At 39.0% G+C, this 19,963-nt stretch overlaps 1 long non-coding RNA gene across 1 annotated transcript in view; it reads right to left on the bottom strand.

The window, feature by feature from the left end:
* Positions 1-894: 894 nt before the first annotated feature.
* Positions 895-19,963, bottom strand: part of LOC123379181 — a 93,582-nt gene continuing 74,513 nt past the window's right edge. The window contains exons 3-4 of the long non-coding RNA XR_006583335.1: positions 11,746-11,965; positions 895-1,145 (exon numbers count right to left, since the gene is read on the bottom strand). This is a non-coding gene — a long non-coding RNA (uncharacterized LOC123379181). The remainder of the gene's footprint in view (positions 1,146-11,745; positions 11,966-19,963) is intronic.

Raw genomic sequence — 19,963 nt, 5'->3', positions numbered from 1 at the left:
GAATATAGCTTTCAAAACAGATTGTAAGACTGCTCTGTGAAGGACGGCATAGTGGATAAAAATGAGGACTCCTGAGTTAGACTGCCTGAATTAGAATCCTGATTCAACTGATGTGTCTCTGTGCCTTGTTTTGTTCATCAGGAAAATGGGTATGATAATATGATCTATTTCCTCAGGTCATTGTGAAGGTTAAGTGAGGAATGCGTGTAGAAAGAACATTTAGAACAATGCCAGGGACTTTAAAACCACTCAATAAATGTTAGCTATTATTATTTTTTCATTCAAGCACATAGCCGCTATGTAATCAGATCAACAGCCAAATTTCAGAAACTTTGCCTTGCACTTTCCAGAAATATGCTGGGTCAAGAGGACTAAAGTGGGTACATGGTGGACTGAAGTACTAAATTAGAAGGATAGAGAGTTATTTAAAGTCTCCTGAAGAAGAATGGTTAAGCCTTAGTTCTGAAATCAGATAATACTTCAAAGAATCTTGGTAACATTATAGAGAAGGAGGTCTGAGAAAGTATTATAGTTGAAAAAGGAAAAAAAATTAGAGGGGAACCCATGAAAGCAAATCATACCCCAGTGACAGTAAATTTTACTAAGGGAAGGTTTAGGTTTGCAAGAATCCTGATATTATTCAGATCAGAAATAGAAAGCAAACTCAGCTAAATATAATTTATGTGAAACATTTTAAATGTCAATTTTTTAAAGGAAATATATTACGGAACATAATATAAATGTATATTGGAATGAATAAAGAATTATAATTAACCTGAAATAAATATTAAGTCCAATTTTGAGGGGAGAGGGCATAAAGATTTCAAAAATCTATTTCCCTTTCATCGACTTCCATAAAATTTTTTTAATTCTTCACAGAGCACAGTGAGCAAGTTTCTGCTTCTTCTCCCTTTTAATGTGTTCAACTTGGTTTTAAGCACGCATCAGAAAGCAGCTTACAATGAAAGCCTTTTGTCGTCTGTAGACAGAAATGTCAGAAGCTGAGCCCTGGCCAATACAAGGTATAAAAGAATTCCCCCTGATGCCATCTGTCCTTCAAGGTCAAGCCCTGCACAGCTGCATGCTCAGGATGGCCTAGGATCACCTGGGTAACCTCTGGGTGACGTTCATATTTGAGATGTGACCTGAAATGGGGAAGAAAGAGGAGAAATAGCAACATGATACTTAACAGATTCTGGTCTGAGTGATCACACATTTGGCTTTCTGCAAGGCATAAATCTATTATCTTCAAAACTGGCCTGCTTGCATTGCTGACATTCCTCCTAAGCAGCTGCAAATGATAAGCCTTACTCTACATAATTTTCTTCAAAGTACCTTAGCGATATGATTAACCGTATATATACATGTGATGGACCCTATTTTCCCCGTTTCAGTGTGGAAGGTCCAGAGATTTCAGTGACTCACTCCATTGTTTACTGACTCTACAATGAGTCCTGCAAAGCTGCCTCATTCTACAGAGATTCAGATTCCAATAATGAAACCATATCTTAAAAAAATAATAATAAACTTCAAAAAAATTACACAACTGGATTATGCATTATAATCTACCATTCTATTTTTCCTCACGTGGGGATTTTTTCCCCCTACAACATTGTGTTAAACAAAGTGGTTTTAACTAAGAGCTTCCGGACAAAGAAATATGTTGGCACTGGTTTCTGGCAGTGCTTGAATAAGGTTAGCACCTATCAAGAACTAGCGGCCTTAGATAAAATTGCTCTCAGGGCTTTGGGGTAAAGAAAAAATTTTAAACCAAATGGAGCCCTCCTTTCCCAATCTATTAAACAATCCTAGAATCAGAATCATGTAATTTAGAGGGGCCTATGGTAATGTGCTGAAGCCGATGTGTGACTGGTGGCAGAGTCAGCTGGTCCTATCTCCTCCCACTTTGGTAGCATCAAATTAGGCATGGCACTTTTACACTTCGAACACTGTGAAAATGCTTCTTCCTCCTACCTTCCCAGGAGCTGGTTGCTATGTATTTATCAAGTACCATGGGTTTAACAGGGCCATGGATTCAGCCCTGGGCCCTAAAGCTGGAGAAGGTTATTTCTGTGGACACCAATCATTAGATATTTGAATAGTATCTGTTATGCTCATGCCTTAAATAGATAGGAATGGATGATATGATACCAAGGAGGAAAAATTCAAATGATTATGCTTGCTAATCTAGTTTTTTTTTCTTAAAAAAAGGTTTTATAATTTATTAAATATAAAAACTACTATTAGGGAGGATAAATTGATCCTCATGTGGTGATGACTGACAACTAGGATTTTGTAGAAGTGTGGAAAAGTTGAGAGTAATGAATCTTCTGAAAACAACTTTTATAATCAAAATAAAAATATCTCTGTATGTGTGTTTGTTCCTTTTTCCTTCTAAAGAAAAAATTTTCCTCATACGTTAAAAAAAAACAAGAATCTTCCCATATGTTTTACATTAATGAAACAATTTCCTCTCTGAAAAAAAAAGATTGTTAAATAAAGTGGATTTAACTTTGACTCATCATTAGCTCTGTCTCCTCCCCTGTTCTGGCATTCTTGACTTTTAGTACTATACATCCTTCCAGGAGAGTCTAGTAGTAAAATCATGGAGGGAGTTTAGCTTTTATTGATTCTGAAAGAACAATATAACAAGATACTGACAATAATAAACAGATACAAAGTTGTTTCAGCCTGGAAACAATTGCAGCCATATAACCCTTGGTGGCCTCTTTTATATGAACTGTTATTTTTCTCTCCACAATGACTAACACGGGAACTATCATCCATCCAATCCAGCAGGTTCTATTTGCTCAGGAAATGGTTAAACTACTACAGGTCAGCCCTGCAGCCTCATGGAAATGCTTTGATTTGTCTCCCACACAAAACCAATTTGAGTCATTTATTTTACTAACAACTCCCCACAGAATCAAAACACTGCCCGAAGTCCCCTTTTAAGAAAAATTTACCCTCACAAAATGTGACTTTGCCAAGAAAGTTTCCTCTGGAAAAGACACAGATTTCATGCACTTTCATGAAGTGTCTATAGAGCTTATACTTAATATTAAGGATTTGCACAATTCCTTAATTTGGCGATTTTCTCACAGGAGGCTCGCAATTCCAATCTAGTTTGATTTGATGCTGTTTCTGACATGTAAAATAAAGATTTGACTCAGAAATTATCCAGGGTAAACAATTCAAATGTAATATTACTCCAAGTGCTCCTAGCCTCAGAACAGGAGGATGTGGGTCCCTGACCCTTGTCTTGTGGTTATCCAGTCAGTCAACAAATAAATATCCAGTGTCCTCTGGATACATGATATTGTAATAGGTGGTTGTATGAGCTATTCTAGTTCAAACACTGCAAATATTTCTATATCCTATCTTCCAAAACAGACTCTCCGAGGGAAAGAAATCAAACAGTTAAAAATATACTTCTCAAGTAACAACTCCTTTTCCAAAATGGGTGATTCATAATTGAGTCAGCTTCTCCCTGATGGAAGGTCACCGTAGGAGCAGCCAAGAGGGAGGGTGACTTTCTCCTGCGACGCCTCAGGGTCATCCTGCAGCTAACAAGCCACAGGCTTCATACATACACCTGAGTGAGCAAGATTTGGGGTGATGGCTGAAGAAAAGAAGAAGAAACGGAAAAGAGAAAGAGGAATAAGAAATTCCTTTGAGAGAAAATAAAAATCTCTTTTGTATTCCAATTTCAAAGTGAACTAAGTTTCACACATGACGCTCTCAAACTGTAAGGCTTAAGAACACCAGCCTGCATCAAGTCGTTAACCTTTTAGGACCTACTCAAAGCAATGTAGTGTGACTTTATTAATGAATGCTTTAATGTGGTCTATAAAAGCTAACAAACACAGACACTTGCTATGATTCATCAAATTTAATACTCCATCAAACCTTTCAGTTTAAAAACCAATGCTTTTTTTTTTTAAATACCCAATCCTCAAAATGGGAGTCCTGTGTTCCAATTAAATTTAATGCATCAAAAAATAAAAACCATAAGAACTTAATACTGGTCAAAATTTTTGAATAAACAATAAAAGAAATAAATGCTGCGCAACATTAATTAATAAGTCCAGAATATATTTTATTGAAACCATAGACAACCAAGAGAAGTAGCTCTTGAGAACAGATTTGCTGTTTAAGGCACACATTGTCTGCTGTGTTGTCTCTCGCTAGGAGGCAAGAGACCCCATTGTAAAACAGCTGGGCTTCTTGCTTCAGGCAAATGCAAATTCTACAGTCGAAAAACTTAAATAGAAACTTGTAGAATTTTTGCACTGTTGTACTCAATGACTTTTATATTTTGGAAACCCATACTTATGTGCCTGATTTTGTAAAATCCCTCTTTGTAATTTCAATATACACATATTCTCATTGATGTTTTATAAACCACGCTACAAAAGAACAGCTCACCTTGCCTGTATTCAGTGTCCATCTGCAAGAGTTCTTGGATGAAGTTTTCAAAATGTCAGTTTGCTTTAAAGACACCTTCTTATGGTTTTGTTCTGGAATGTTTGTGTGCTGTGGCATTTATCAGAAGATAAATGAAGAGGAGAACTTTGGTGGTCTCACTTGATTTTGTGTTCAAAATCTAGGTTATGGCCAATGCCTGATGTGTAGCAAAATTTAGTACAGTTCCAGGAAAACACTGTCCCAGGTCCTGAGAACCCTTTGTGGACAAAGAAAGGGGCCTATAAACTGTGTCATCAGGACCATCTGCCATGTCATCAAAAAAAAAAAGTCCAAGTGGATTATTATCTTTTTCTCTTTAGACCATCCTGTAGATGTCTTAAGTGCTTTGCAAACTTTATTCCTCTTTATCTGGTTGTCAGATAGGTTATCTCTCATTTTACTAATGAAGTATCAGACACGGTGAAGTTAACTGATGAGCTAAGACTCCAACAAAACTAAATCAAGAGGCTACTGACATCAGGATCTTTCCATCATTCAGAATGCCACTTCTTACCTCCTGGGACAGAGAATGCCAAGTTATGTGAATTCTACCCAGTTCAGTTAATTTCTCTTAAACACACTGCACACAGTGCAAAGTTCTCAAGCACACTCCAGAACAGAAAAAAAAAAAAATGTGAATGCTCTTTGGATTTTTTTTAATGCAAACATAGAATCTACAAGATAGTTTAAATGATATGGGAAGTGAAAAACTACTATGTTGCTGCTACAAAATGTGAATAATGCACTTACATTATCTGAGATTTGTGTGGCAGACTGACTCATGAATCATAGAGTAACCATTAAAAAATGACAAAAAGTAGGTCAATTTTTAAATTTCAGCTATATGTCAATCTATCTTAGAAATAAGTGAGAAGGCTACATTTTTAGTGAGAATTAGACTCATATACACGGAAAAATTTGGTATGATTCAAAACCACAGAAGTTATATTTAGCCAGGACTTTTAAAGATGTACTTCCAACCATTCACCTTAGGGATGAGTAGGCTAAATTCTGACAGGTTAGACAACTTAACTTCTTTAATCCTAATTAGGGTCACAGTTGACATGGTCAAGTTCATCTGTATCATTTCAACTATAAATTGGGCCTCAGTAAGGAGAAAAGTTTCTACTAGCTATATTCTGAGTTCCCTTCTAACTATAATGTCCAACTAGTCATTACCTCGTATCAGAGAATATCCAGGTCTCCTGTTTCCCATTTGATGCTCTATTCATCCTTATTTCATTTTTTGAACATTGGGAGACACATGAAGAATGATGTGTAAGGTACATCACAAGCCACATTATTGTGAACTCTTGGGTTTATTGGTGGGGATTGTGGATAGAAGGGTCAAGGTCATCCTAGAAATATAGATCGTGGCTTTGATATCTTTCCAGGAAACAAGAGGGCCAAGGACTGGTCCAAAGGAGCGGCCACTGGATGGTGCTGTAGAGCGTGGGTGACAGGTGAGAGAGAGCCTGGCTGACTGCGTGGTGGCCCTGGCTGGGAGGCAAGTGCCCACACTCAGTCTCCCACTTGTCCTGGGTGACCCTTACCATTCCAGCTCCAGCCATACCTGTAGATCTTAGTCGCCACAGATGCAGCCAGGATGTGACTTTTTTGACTGCAGATATAAAACTAGGCAGCCACTCTTGGCCAGGAACATGGTGGTGGAGACGGATAAGAGTCATAGAAGACTCTGCTTCAGGGGTTGACTGAGCATGTTCTCAAGGCAGTGGGTGCCTCACAGAAAGTGCTGTAACATGCTGCATTAAGAATTAGCAACCCAAAGAACTAGAGTTCCTTTAATTTCACCCTCATTTAATACAGCACTGTGCTGAGTCCTGCAGACTCTACAATGAGCAAAAACCCAACAAGGTCACTATAGTCTGGTCACATGTCTTTACTGGTCAAAGCTGCCTCATATAATAAACTCATTCAGAGTGGATTTCAGCACAGCATCAGACTCTTTTAGGAGTGTTTTGTCATGAGCTCATCTCTGCTCAACTCCCCAGAACTGTCTATCCCCTTTGACCTCTGTGTCCAGCAATAGTGAAATAGTAACTGTTCTCCAAAACCTCCACAAACCCCCTCATCTGTACATCTTTGCACTTACTTTTCTTTCTCACTAAAATTATCTTCCCACTAACTCTTTCATTATTAATTCCTTTGACTCTCTTCTTAGATAGCCAGGAATCTTTGTCTTTTCCTCCAACACCATCTCAAACTGACCTGGGCCCCATCGTGTGTTGCCATAGCACCAGGTACCTCTCCTATCAGAGCTTTAAATTGCCTTTTGTTTGGCTGTCACTTCCACTGGGTTCTAATGGATAGACATTACCCATAAGGATAATGTCCCTGCTTAGTTCCTATTATTTTATATACCAGCACCGGCATGGGTTCTGGCCACAAGGTCCAAAGGTAAACTGCATTTCAATTTAATTGGTTTCCTTTGTAATTGTATTTTTTGGAATGATCTTAAAAACATTACTTTAAGAAGGCATCTTTAGGTTTCATCTGGCTGTTGAAGGAGTCTGTGGCATAAGAAATTCTTAAATTTTTTTTAATGTTTATTTATTTTTGAGAGAGAGACAGAGTGTGAGTGGGGAAGGGGCAGAGAGAGAGAGAGAGGGAGACACAGAATCCAAAGCAGGCTCCAGGCTCTGAGCTGTCAGCACAGAGCCTGATGCAGGACTCAAACTCACAAACTGTGAGATTATGACCTGAGCCGAAGTCAGTCGCTGAACCAACTGAGCCACCCAGGCGCCCTTGTAGCATAAGAAATTTTAAGAACTTCTGCTGAATGCTCAATAAGTGTATGATGAATGATTAGTTGGACAGTTAAATGGATGAAAGAAAATAAATTAAATGAAAGAAAATTCCCTATGATCCAGCAAAGAAAGAAGGCTCCAGGTCTGGGAGTTGTGAGAACTTGCTGCCCATGAACATATTTTTATTCCACAAGATGGGCCTTTTCTTCATGAAATTTTAGAAAAAGTTCAAAGTTTATTGAATACCCAATACATTTGTGGCCTGTGGAAAACTCTCCATTGCCTACACTACCACTAATCCCCTCCCTTTTCTTCCATGCTAGCAAAGCTTATCTACTATAATAGTGCTAAACCAGCCCAATATTCCTTTGTGGTTAGTTCTGGCCATGGCCCAGTTCTAGACAATAAGATGTAAGGGGAAGTCTCTAGGAGTTTCTGGAAAATAAGTACTTCTTTGGCAGTGTTCTTGGAGAGAAGCTTTCTTACCACCCTACCTTTGAGCATAGCTTTGTGAAGGTGTACAGTCTAGAAGTATGGCGGCCATTGTATGTCAACGAGGCAATAAATTTGAGGATGAGACAAAAACTTGCTAAGGATGGCAGATTGAAGTGGAGGAACCTGGGTCCTCACTAATAGGATTATCATTAAATCATTCATGGCAGCACCCTATCCCAAACATTTTTATTTATACGATTGTTAAATATCATTATTATTGAGCCCGTTTTTTGGTGGGTCTCCTATGACTCAATGTCTTCCCATCTTATACAGCAACACAACCTACTGACAAATTTGGCTGCCCTAAGGCTTAGGGCTGCAGACCTTAACTAGCTAAGCACATCATTCTTTGTGTAGTATTTCCCCCTGCAAAGATCAGATTCATCCAGTAATTATTTTAGCCCTAAAATACACCAGAAAGAAAAGAGGAGCATTGGTTCTCTAGTAGGGAAATGACTTCATGATCCTATAATCACCATCACCAGCAGACCTCGCTGAAACATTTCTATATACCTAACTCTCCTGTGTCCTGACCTAACATGCCAGGCCTGGACTGAAAACAGCATACAGAAGAGGCTAAGTTCTGCTCTGAAATTAAAAACTGCTTTGATTCACACCAGCTCCAGGCATCACTTCCCCAGTTCCAGCCCATCTCCTCCTGTACCTCCTGACATCACTCACTTTCTAATTCTCTCTGGGGATTGACACACCTTTCCAATGGACTGTAAGCTCTTTTGAAGTCAGGGACAGTATCCAGGGGTTATTGTATCCTCCTTCAGTATCCAAGCGGGGAGTCAATAAATGTTTATTTTATGATACTTTATAAAAGGTTTAGGCCTACAGGCATACTTCGTATATATTGGGGGTTCAGTTCCAGACCACCACAATAAAGTGACTATTGCAATAAACTGAATCAAAAGAATTTTTTTGGTTTCCCAGTGCAAATAAAAGTTATGTTTACCCTATACTGTAGTCTATCAAGTGAGGAATAGCATTATAACTAAAAAAAAAAGGCATGTACATACCTTAAGAATATTACTAAAAAGTGCTAACTATCATCTGAGTTTTCAGCAAGCTGTAATCTTTTTGCTGGTGGAGGGTCTTGCCTGAATGGTGACAGCTGCTCACTGGTCAGGGTGGTGGTTGCTGAAGGTGGGGGTGGCTATGGCAATTTCTTAAAATAGGATCCCTATTTTAAAATAGGAAACTTTATTAGTTTGCTACATCGATTGACTCTTCATTTCACTTGAATACTTAGAAGCCATTGTAGGATTACTAACTGGCCTAATTTCAATATTGTTGTGTTTCAAAGAATAGGAAAACCCAAGGGGAAGGAGACAGGGGAATGGCTGGTCAGCAGAGCAGTCAGAACACACACAGCATGCATCTACTAAATATACTGTCTCATCCTGATCACAGATCACCACAACAAACATAATAATAGCGAAAGATTTTGAAATATTGCAAGAATTACCAAAATGTGACACAGAAACATGAAGTGAGAAAATGCTGTTGGAAAAATGGCGCCAATAGACTTGCTTGACACAAGGTTCCCACAAACCTTCAATTCATAAAAATAAGAAAAATAAACAGTATCTGGGAAGCACAATAAAGTGAAGCGCAATGAATATAGGTATGCCTATATTCATGAGAGTTGAGAGTATATAACATGATCCCTGCAGAGAAAGCACATGTATAAAGAGATACTTATGGTGCCAAGCAGTGTGCACTCTAACAGCTGCATGAAGGAGAAAGTCAAGGTCCCTTGGGTCTGAGATGGGAGAGGAAGCCTCTATAGAAGAGCTGCACCTCAAACTAGTCCTGAAAGTGGATAAGACTTAGACAAGAAGAGGAATGAAAGGACCCACCAGGCGGGTCACACAGGGTGAGCAATGACAGAGGCAGAAGGACTTGCAGGAGAGTGAAAGATGGATGTAAAGAAAGTAGGAATAAAATGGGAGAGGCAGTTTGATATTAGACGGTGGAGAGCCTTTATTGTAAGCTTAGGCGTTTAGGCTTCATATTATATAGGGAGCCATTGAAAGTTGTGGGAGAGAGCTACAATTATGTGCCTTGCAGATGCCATTTACCACACATCTTGCTGTGAAATCTGAGTCATTCATTGATGACCATGCCAGAGACTCTATACTGTCAGTCAGGAGATTATTAGATAGTGGAATTATCTGGTGAACAGGTTGTATAGGACAGACTCAAAAGCCTTCCTATTTATGAACTGTTGCTTCCTGCTAACAATCATACTTGATTTGAAGGAAGGTCCTTCCATCACATTCCCAGAGACATGTTACAATTATCATCTTTTATTCTTCATTTTTGACCTCAAGGGCAGAGGCCTATAATAATCCTACACCTCACTTTATAGCACATCGCCACATTATTCCCACCAGGCCCATCTCTCATTTCATTATTTTCTCCTCCTCACCCCAGAACCCTCATCACCATTTCTCTCGTCCCCACAGAGGCATTCTGATGTTGTTAATATGTGCATGTATCTTTGTAGATCTAGTGTTGTTTTGTACTTAACCAATTTGAATTTGTTTTTTAAAATTTGGACAAATGGCATTACACTATACATCTCATTTTCTCTTACTTGTTCACTCAAAATTTTTGCTTTTAAAATGTATCCATGTTGCATTATCAAAATATTGCATGTCTAAAAAAATATTGGATATCTAAACATTGAAAATATTGCCTCTGTTTGCTGCATACTTTTCCATAGAATGCAACCGCCCCACTTACTTATTTATTGTCTTATGAAGGGCATACATGTTAGTTCCAACTCCAAATTACCACAAACAGTGCTAAAAAGACCTCTTTGTGTGTTATCCCTTTGCGAAAATGTCTCTGGGATGTGTCCAGAAGTGGGCTTGGAGAAGCAGGATGACTATATAATTTATGGTCTTTCCTAAGAGGAACATTTTGGGAAGTAAAGGGGGCACTAGTAGTATATTATGCCCAAACCTCAGGTTTTCCCTGCCTTCCTGCTAAGCGGGACCTCTTGTCATCTTTGCCTTAATTCCATTAAGATTGTCAGATTGCTTTCTAAAATGATCATACTCCTTTACTCTTCTCCCAACAATCAAAGAGTTCCCATAACCCCATAACTTGTAAACACCTGGCATAATGCAACTTTGCTGTTGTGACATGCTAATGTGTCTGAAATGGTCTGTGTTGTTCCATGACCAGTGAACTTGAGTACCCCTTCTGGTACCAGTTCACCACTTGAGCTTCTTCTCCTGTGAACTACCCCATCATATCCCTTACGCATTTTTCTTTGAGGTTTCCTGTCTTTTTTTCTTGTCAATTTGCAAGAGTTCTTTGTATATTCTATGTAATAATCCAATGTCATTTTTTTAAGAGATAGTTTCAAGCATTGCAACTTCTTCTCCCAGTCTGTCAGCTGTCCATTAACATTGTTTATGAAGCTTATGGTTTACAGTTGCCAAGGTCACCATTTTCTCTTAAAAAATAAAAAGACACTATTATCTTCTTCTCCAGGTTCTGGCTGACTCTCTAGCTCTTTGCATATTCTCTATAAAACAACAGCAAGATCGATAGGAAACACGAAACATGGCCTAGGATATAAGACATTTGGGCCTGCAGAATGGGGTAATAAAGCTGAAAAGGACCTTGGACATCACCTAGTTCAAACCCCTCACAACATTCCAACTCACAAAAGAACAAGTGCCTTGACTGAGGGCTAAAAGCACAGGTCTCCTGCCTGATTCCAGGCTGGCTCTTCTTAGCACATCAGACACGCTGTGAAAGTGTCTGTTACTCCAGCCGTTCCTTATCGACATTCCTTATGTCAGGATTGACTCACCCTTCCATTTCCCATCCTGTAGAGTGAGTCCTGTTTTTGTTTCACGGTGGACTTCTTACCCAAGGCTTGGGGCACTAAAAGGCTAAAATGATTTCATTTTAGGATCTCATTATCATCAGCACATGTTTATTTCCTGCATTTTCAACATTTTCAAAGTAAAGCAAAAGACCTCACCTTGCTGTGGGCAGCATGTCTGAAAAGAGCCCACCAAACCTCCTGAGTCCAATGCCAACAAAACTCGGCTCCATGGCTTCCCCTGTTTCATATTCACACGATGCAAAACACATGGGCCAAATTTATGTCACTGCAATTTGCCTGGCAGCCTGCATTTAAATCACCAAGGTTTGCAGCTCCACGTTTTAGGGTGTCGTTTGCAGTCCTGTAGCCAAGAGCTCTGAAGGAACAAGCACACATGAAGGCTTGTTAGCCAGCCGGATGTGATGGGGCTCTCCTGGCAGGCTAATTAGTATGCTGCAGCATATCTGCATATCTCTCAAATAGACATTGTTTGTGTCTTTCCTCAGTGACAGGGGAGACTGTTCAGTAGGACACCTTACCTTTTAATATGCAGGGTTTGTTAGAAGAACAGCTCAATTCATATTTCCCTGGTTTGATGGTAAGTGAACAGCAGTGGCAATATTAATCTGTAGTAACCTGTCAGTGAACTCTACAGCTAATATGATGTAGTTATGATTTTACCATCAATCAGGACTGAACAGGCTCTGGGCAATCCTTACAGCACAGCCTCAAAAAATCTAATTGTGCAAAAGCTTCATTGGTTTCCAACATTTCTTTTTTATCTGTCACAGGCTTTAGGCCTAGTACACAACCTTTTATTATTGGCCTTATTGCATTAGCTTGTTGGACAAAGGAGAAAAGGCTAAAGCAGAGGGTTCCCCTGCATTCCATCATTTGTTTGCATGCAGGATTTTATTTGACAGTCTCATATTGTTTTAGATGTAGATAAAAATTATTAGGACATATGGCATCATGTGAACTTTTGAACTGCCAATTGCCAATGTGTTCTAAAGGACTAGAGGCATTTAACAATTCTGATCTACCTACAGAGGCGGAGATGCCACATGGACGAGCCAATGAGGTCTCCCAGGGAATTGCATTTAGAGTCAACATAACCTTGCATGTCTTCCTTGACCAGTTTTTATGCGGGGGAAGAGTAAAATCACTCAGAGGTGGAACATTCGCAACTGAGATGATCTTTAGCCAAAATTAAGGCTGACTCTTTGTGATATGATGATAAGCAGTTCACTTTCTCCGAGAACCTGCACACACAGTATGAAGTAGCATGGAGCCACATGGCCTCCGTTCATATGCAGAACATCTCTCCCGGTGTCTGGGACGCAGTCAGATTCTATTCCAATGAAAGCATGTGCATAAAACACAAATCCACATCAAAGTAGCTCCAGCTCTTGAGTCTACAGGGTTGGAAGGGACTGTAAGACTTAAAACATATAAAAACATTTACGAAGATGAACTATTAACTTTATCCATTTAGGCATTTTAATCTTTTGCATCTTAAATGCGATTGAGCCTTTTGGAACTGGGAAACTGCTAATCAGCATGTTGGGTAAATGTTTCTATTTTAAAATGTGCACACTTAGAAATAACAGCTGGCCATAAAGTACATATTTATGTTTGTGATTTAATGTATCACAAACTTTATATTTTATTTCATTTAGCTTCACAAAGAGACCACACTATTTTTTGCAAGCATTATATAATTTCCACAACAGCTTTACGAGTCAAGACACACATATGCCAATAAATCAGACATGTATACAATGCCTAAATTTTTTCAAATTTGAAATGACTTTTAATAAAAGAAATAAGGATTATATCCATTTCTTACACTGTTCTGACTTATTTAAAGATTCAGTTGAAAATTCCTATTCATTAATCAAGAAAAATCTGCATAGAATTATAGTGATTGTCTTTTGAAACACTGCACCCTTGCTTCAAAGGAAACATATTGTGAGTAAAGGCACATCAACAGCACAGCTGAGTGTTAACTCTTCACAAACCAGCGTGCACATTGTCCGCAACCTAATAAAAACATCTACACAAAATGAGGAAATGGCTGTGACATCCTGCAATAAGCATGCAGGAACGCGCCTTGGAACTACCGAGGCGGCTGCTGGAGCAGAGAGACAAAAACAGGATGTGAAAATTATTGCAGGACTGGTGGTGATTTTGAGAGTTCTCTGGCTACCTCTCCATCATTGGTGAGATTTGCTTGTTTTAAAAAAAACAATTTTTTTCTCTAGAAGACTCTTCTCAAATACCTAAATCTAAATGATCTTTTAGACCACCTGAAAACATTTCAGCTTTGACAGACCTCTTGGAAATTTACAGCTCCTCATGTAACCATTCCTTACAATGTGGTCTGCATACCCGGTAGCAGGAGTTTTTGTCAATACAGGAAAATGTTTGCATCTGTCAGAACAAGTTTATTTCCATAGTATCATAGGTATAAAGTGGGGAAGAGTACTAGATCCTATTGCGTTGTTATTAACAAGCAAAACATGACAAAGAACATTCTCATGAGCAGGTTCAAAGTCTGAAAACCAAAAAGATCCCCAAACTGAGTAATTATCCCCTAATAAGAAATCAATGTCTAACCCAGACATTGCTGAACACTCAGACAACTTTTTAAATTAAAAAGCATGTACAGAGGCATAGCTACTACATACACGCAATATTCATGACAAATACCAGTGACAGTGGAAAATTCTCTGCAAAAGCAAAAAGTGCTAAGCAAATGAAAAGTACCATTTCACCAACATTCTCCTTGGGTGAGCTGGAAAAAAGATCACTGGATTCATCTCATTAATGTCTCAATAAGTGTATATTGAGAAAATATGTCTTTCAAAAGCACTGAAAACAAGGGCAAAAGGTTTATTGAGGAGAATGGGAGGTAAAGACATGCATCAGAAGGATGGTGAACTTCCTTAAAAAACACTATCTGGGGCGCCTGGGTGGTTCAGTCAGTTAAGCATAAGACTTCAGTTCAGGAGTTCAGGTCATGATCTCATGGTTTGTGAGTTTGAGCCCCACGTCGGGCTCTGTGCAGACAACTCAGAGCCAGGAGTCTGCTTTGGATTCTGTGTCTCCCTCTCTCTTTGCCCCTCCCCTGCCTTCACATACTTTATCTCTCTCTTAAAAATAAATAAACATTTTTTAAAAAATTAAAAAGACTATCTGGCCATAGTGATAGGTAAAGTTACAGAGTTCTGGGGGAAGAAGAGGGAAAAGCTGGTGAATTTTAATTCACCACATGTTAATTAACTAAAATTGGAACATAGATAATAAACAGCACTATGCAAATTGTTTATATTTTCAAACATTCATCTCTACACATATATTACATATAAATGTAAAATATACCTTCTCATGCTGTTATAGTTTTTTAAATAAAATGTCTATTCATGTACATCTTAGGTACATATAATTTTGGCCAGGTTTGTCCTCATTGAGAATATTTCCTAGACCCCAGATAATTTAATAAAGTTTCATATAATTTATGCTTTTTTCAAAAAACCTGCAGTCTTGTTTGGAGGGTATAAACAGCAATAATTATTCTGGAAATCTACTGAGCATGGAAAGAACTGAAAAATATAAAAGTCATAATGGCAAAATGTGTGAAGTTCAGCAACCAACGAGAGGGAAACACAATTATAAGCTTAGTTGGTCAGAATACAAAAAAGCTAATAAAAAAATACAATACAAAGATTAATTTCAAAATTACTAGAAAAACATCAAGTAGTACATGAATCATTGAGGTAGGATTAGTCAGCTCCTCTTGTATTTTGCAAGCAGAAAAAAGAGGAAATGAAATTCAAATCCAATCACATTTACTTGCATTCTTTTTTGGTTAACATTATGTTTAGATTAAGGCTGTAGGTCAGATGAAATATATGCTGTGGGTCAAATGAAGTATTTGGTTAAACCATATGAAACTGCCATTTTGTAGGTCAAAATTGGTTGACCTTTAGCAATTCCATGTGGTTCATGTATCTTAATACATGTTGTAATGTAGACAATTTCAGATAGTTTTTGAAGTCAAATGGGCATGTTTGGATGTCATCTTAGTTCTACCACTTGATTATCTATGAACCCTTAGGCAAGTTACATGCTTTTACCTCTCCTGTAGTATCCTCACCTAGGTAAAGGGCACTGTGGTGTCTACTCTTAGAGTGTTGTGTAGATTAGATGAGTAATCCACATACAGTTCTTCATATAGGGTTTTGTCCCCACCTAATGAAAGTAGTTCCCCAAAGGTCTGTATCAAAGTCAATAGTTTATAAATGAGAAAGGAGGGACCCTAAGGTTTTACTGAATCTTCTGAGATGCTCCACGATTTTAAGTGTTCTGGGCTTCTGGGCACCTTCCAGAGAAGCCACACCTAACACAAGCCAGCTGTCCATATAGGTGAGGGCATCCCACCAAAACATCTGCTTTGAATCAATGTCAGCTTCATCTTTGAAAGATATCCTGAATCTTGTTTCCACACCTCACTCTGCCAGGGACAGTAGAATTTAAAATCACCAGGAAAACACAGAGAATAATTCTTTGAAATTCAATAGCTATGAAATTGGAAAGTGGAGTGGGTGGGGAGCTTATGTCAAGCCCCTCACATTTCATAAGCAATTTAATAACTCCTCAATGCCTGATGGTATTAATCCCACTGGCCTTACATATTTGGGTTAATTTCCTTTGGGGTAAGCTTTTTCACACCCCATCCAACCAGAGAAGCAAGTGCTTATCAAACTCTGGAGGATGCTGGTGGGTGGTTTCTTCTCAGTGGAGTCCTCGTCTCCAACACCCAGTGTGCTCTTCCTACATAAGCCTTCAGAGTGAATTCCATTGCCTATCAGCTTTCTGGAGGAAGGACACAGAGCCCTGAAAGTACATCTAACAATTAACAATAAGCTTGTGGCTCTGATGAATGATTTCCATGTAATATTTCACTTCATTCTCACAGGTCTATGGGAGTTATCACTTCCATTTAGAAATGAGGAAACAACTTCAGCCTTACCAAAGTCACACTACTAAGTACCAGAGAATTCCAGAGTTGGACTTCTCTGTTATTATACCCTGATTCTTCTGAAAATCAAGAACAGCCTAAGAATAGGCATGCTATAGATGGTTTTTCTTCCTTATGAGTAGAATTTCTATATCAAATAATCAGCTAAAGACGACTATTTTTCCTCATCACATCCTCCAGCTCATTCCCATTATCCCTCAAAATGGGCCAACATCACCCTGCCTTCCATTAATGACTAAAGGGTGGTCCTCTCCTATATGGTTCCCAGTGTTCTACCTTTAAAGGGAACCCCTTCAATGAACTGATGCATTGTTTTCAGTCTTAGCTTGTCACTGGGTGTCTTTCAACTCCAGCACCAGTTCTCCATATCACAGGTTTTTCTGGTGTTAAAAATATCAGATTTTTCCCATTGCATCTTTAGAATCTGTGCAAGCCCAGGATCCCTGGCACTTGCACAATATTCTACGTTAGAGAAGTGCAGGAATGAGCCAATAGAATTAGCAGAGTAATTTACTGTGCCTCGGCTACAGCTGGTAGGGACCACAGAGGGAAGCAAGCAGATGTTTGTTTGATAATGGCAGTTTCCTCCAGTGGTCAGAGCCCAATACCCATACTCTGTTAACAGTCTGTCCGGCTTAACAAAAAGGGGTAAGGGAGATCTTGAGAACTTGAGCTTCCTCAGTTTGTAATGCCAATTGAGTTCTCCTTCTACTATTTCATTGCATTGTTCTGTATTTTTCATGGTTATAATATGGAATAATATCACATGAAGGTTTAGATTTGTGGTGGTGAAAAAAGAAAAGGGTTTGGATGCAGACAGGTTAGAAACTGTTATTGGGATCACAATTTCCTATAATTGTAAGAATTTCCTATAGTTGAAGTGTTCAGGAAATCTTGGCCAATGATACCCCACTACAAGCTTGATAGAAAATAAAATGGCAGCAAAAAGCACATGGAAGAACATGTGGGTTTTCCTCTGTTTCTTTGCAATGTAGTAGTTTACAGAAGTTTTGTTTTCTTTTTTCAAAAAACAATGAATAAACTTGTAACAATAAAACATAGAGTCAAGGAAAACCCTGTTTCCTTTGGATTAATTTCTGTCTTTACATTCATGCCCAACCTCCTGGGAGGGAGATCAAAACTTCAAGGGTAGCAATGCCCTCTTTTGAGAGGCCACTGAGGAGACGACCATACATACACTATGAACCTACAGTAAGTCTTGGTTTCTGCTTTTGTTTTTGTTTTTCTTTTGGATCTTATCTATACCTTGAAATGTTTAATCTATCAAAAGTATTCAGCCAAGATATATTTTCTGAAGCTTACTATGGCAAAATTCTGAGTCAAGGTCACAGAAGAGACAACGTCATAAGTGAGAGTAGAATAAAGTTACAAATATTAACAATATAGGAAGATTGACACAAACTTTAGGGGATGAAGCCAAAAGAGGGTGTTTAAAAGAGCAAATGATGAGACAACATTATTTTAAAAAAAATTTTTTTTCAATGTTTATTTATTTTTGGGACAGAGAGAGACAGAGCATGAACGGGGGAGGGGCAGAGAGAGAGGGAGACACAGAATCGGAAACAGGCTCCAGGCTCTGAGCCATCAGCACAGAGCCTGACGCGGGGCTCGAACTCCCGGAACGCGAGATCGTGACCTGGCTGAAGTCGGACGCTTAACCGACTGTGCCACCCAGGCGCCCCTTTTTTTTTTTTTTAATTTTTTTAATGTTTATTTATTTTTGAGAGAGACAGAGACAGAACGCGAGTGGGTTAGGGGCAGAGAGAGAGGGAGACACAGAATCCGAAGCAGGCTCCAGGCTCTGAGCTGTCAGCACAGAGCCCGACGCGGGGCTCGAACTCACGAGCTGTGAGAGACAACATTATTTTTAAAAGGCCACTTCTGCTTGAAATCTTAGTGGAACTTACCCTGCCAGAGATATGGTGAGGGAAGGGTGAAGGAAATAGCAGGCGCAGAAGCACAGACTTGGTGAAGAATGAAATTCTTGCAGTGAGAGAACAGAAAAAAAGTCGCTTGGGCTGGACAAGCCCAAAGATAAGCCTGGAAGAGAAAAGAGCCTAAAGCTTGGAACACTTTGAATGCCAAGCTCTACCATATAGATATTATGTGGTAGACTACACCCTGAGGGGTGTCCCACCATTCAGGGGATCTGAGCACAGTCTGTCCAGTCTGTTCTGTAATTCAAGAAGGTCATTGATCATCAATGCGTAGGTTGAATTTGTGGGTACAGTTTAACAGGAAGTTAGGGGATAATGGAGGCATGAATGAAGATGGTAACATGAAATGAAATGGAAGTTAAACTGAGGATTTGGTGTTAAGGGGCTAGAAAATGCAGAACTTCCCAGATAATTGGGTGATGTGGTTGGAGGGTGGTAGTTAAGGAGGAAGGAAGGGCCAGGGGCAACTGAGGTTTCAAACCTTGGGAACTGGGTGCCATTAAAAAAAATCCAGACCACAGAGAAAAGGAACTGATGGGAAACTCTGTGGAGTGTCTCAGCACGTCAAATGCTTTTCATGCAGCATTTTGTCCCATAGTCACAATTTTTATTAGAAACTGTATTATTTCCACTTTATTCCTGAGGAAACTAGGACTCCAGTAATAACCAATTTGCCCAAAGTCACATAGACAGCATATGAAAGAGTGAGGGTTTGAAGTCAATTCTGTCTGGCTCCAAAGTTTATACTCTATTCCAGAGATTTTCCATCTGTGCTCTAAAGAATTCTAGAAATCCTCGGAGGTTCCTTGGGATCTCCTGAAGGAGCATGAAGGAGATTACACCTCTGGGGTCCCTTCTTGGCTTTCGACTAGCTTAAGATTTCCTTTAGCAAAAGAGTTTTCCTACTAGCAAAACCAGCATGTCCTGTTTCATCTCAAAAGAAGAGAAGGGCTTGTTTTTGGACACACTGGATTTAAGAAGCGAACGGGACAGGTGAAGTTGTCCAAATGTTAAATATGAAGAACTGAGCTTAGAAATGAAGATACAGATTAAGGAGAGTGTGTATGGCGCGAATCAGTGCAATGGGTTCCCTCGTTCCATGCTGGTATTAGCAATACCAGCTTTCTAGTATAAGTAATCACATTCTTACATTTCTAATATTAGTAATCACATCCAACTGTCATGTGCGAAAGTGGCTAGAGGTTCCTAGTTTCTCTGTGATGCTGGATGCTGCTCTCTTGAGGTATGCTCTACATACCTCTGCTCCCACCAGTTGGGTATCCAATTTATCAAGAGCACTTGGATTTATTCCCAAACCATTTTTTGCCAGTTGCATCTGTTTTTTTTTTATTGTTCATAATTTTATTAAACA

This window comes from Felis catus, chromosome C1 (assembly GCF_018350175.1).
Source record: "Felis catus isolate Fca126 chromosome C1, F.catus_Fca126_mat1.0, whole genome shotgun sequence".
NCBI classification, from domain to species: Eukaryota; Metazoa; Chordata; class Mammalia; order Carnivora; family Felidae; genus Felis; species Felis catus.
The sequence above is the reverse complement of the archived record's forward strand: the minus strand, read 5'-3'. Positions and strand labels throughout refer to the sequence as shown.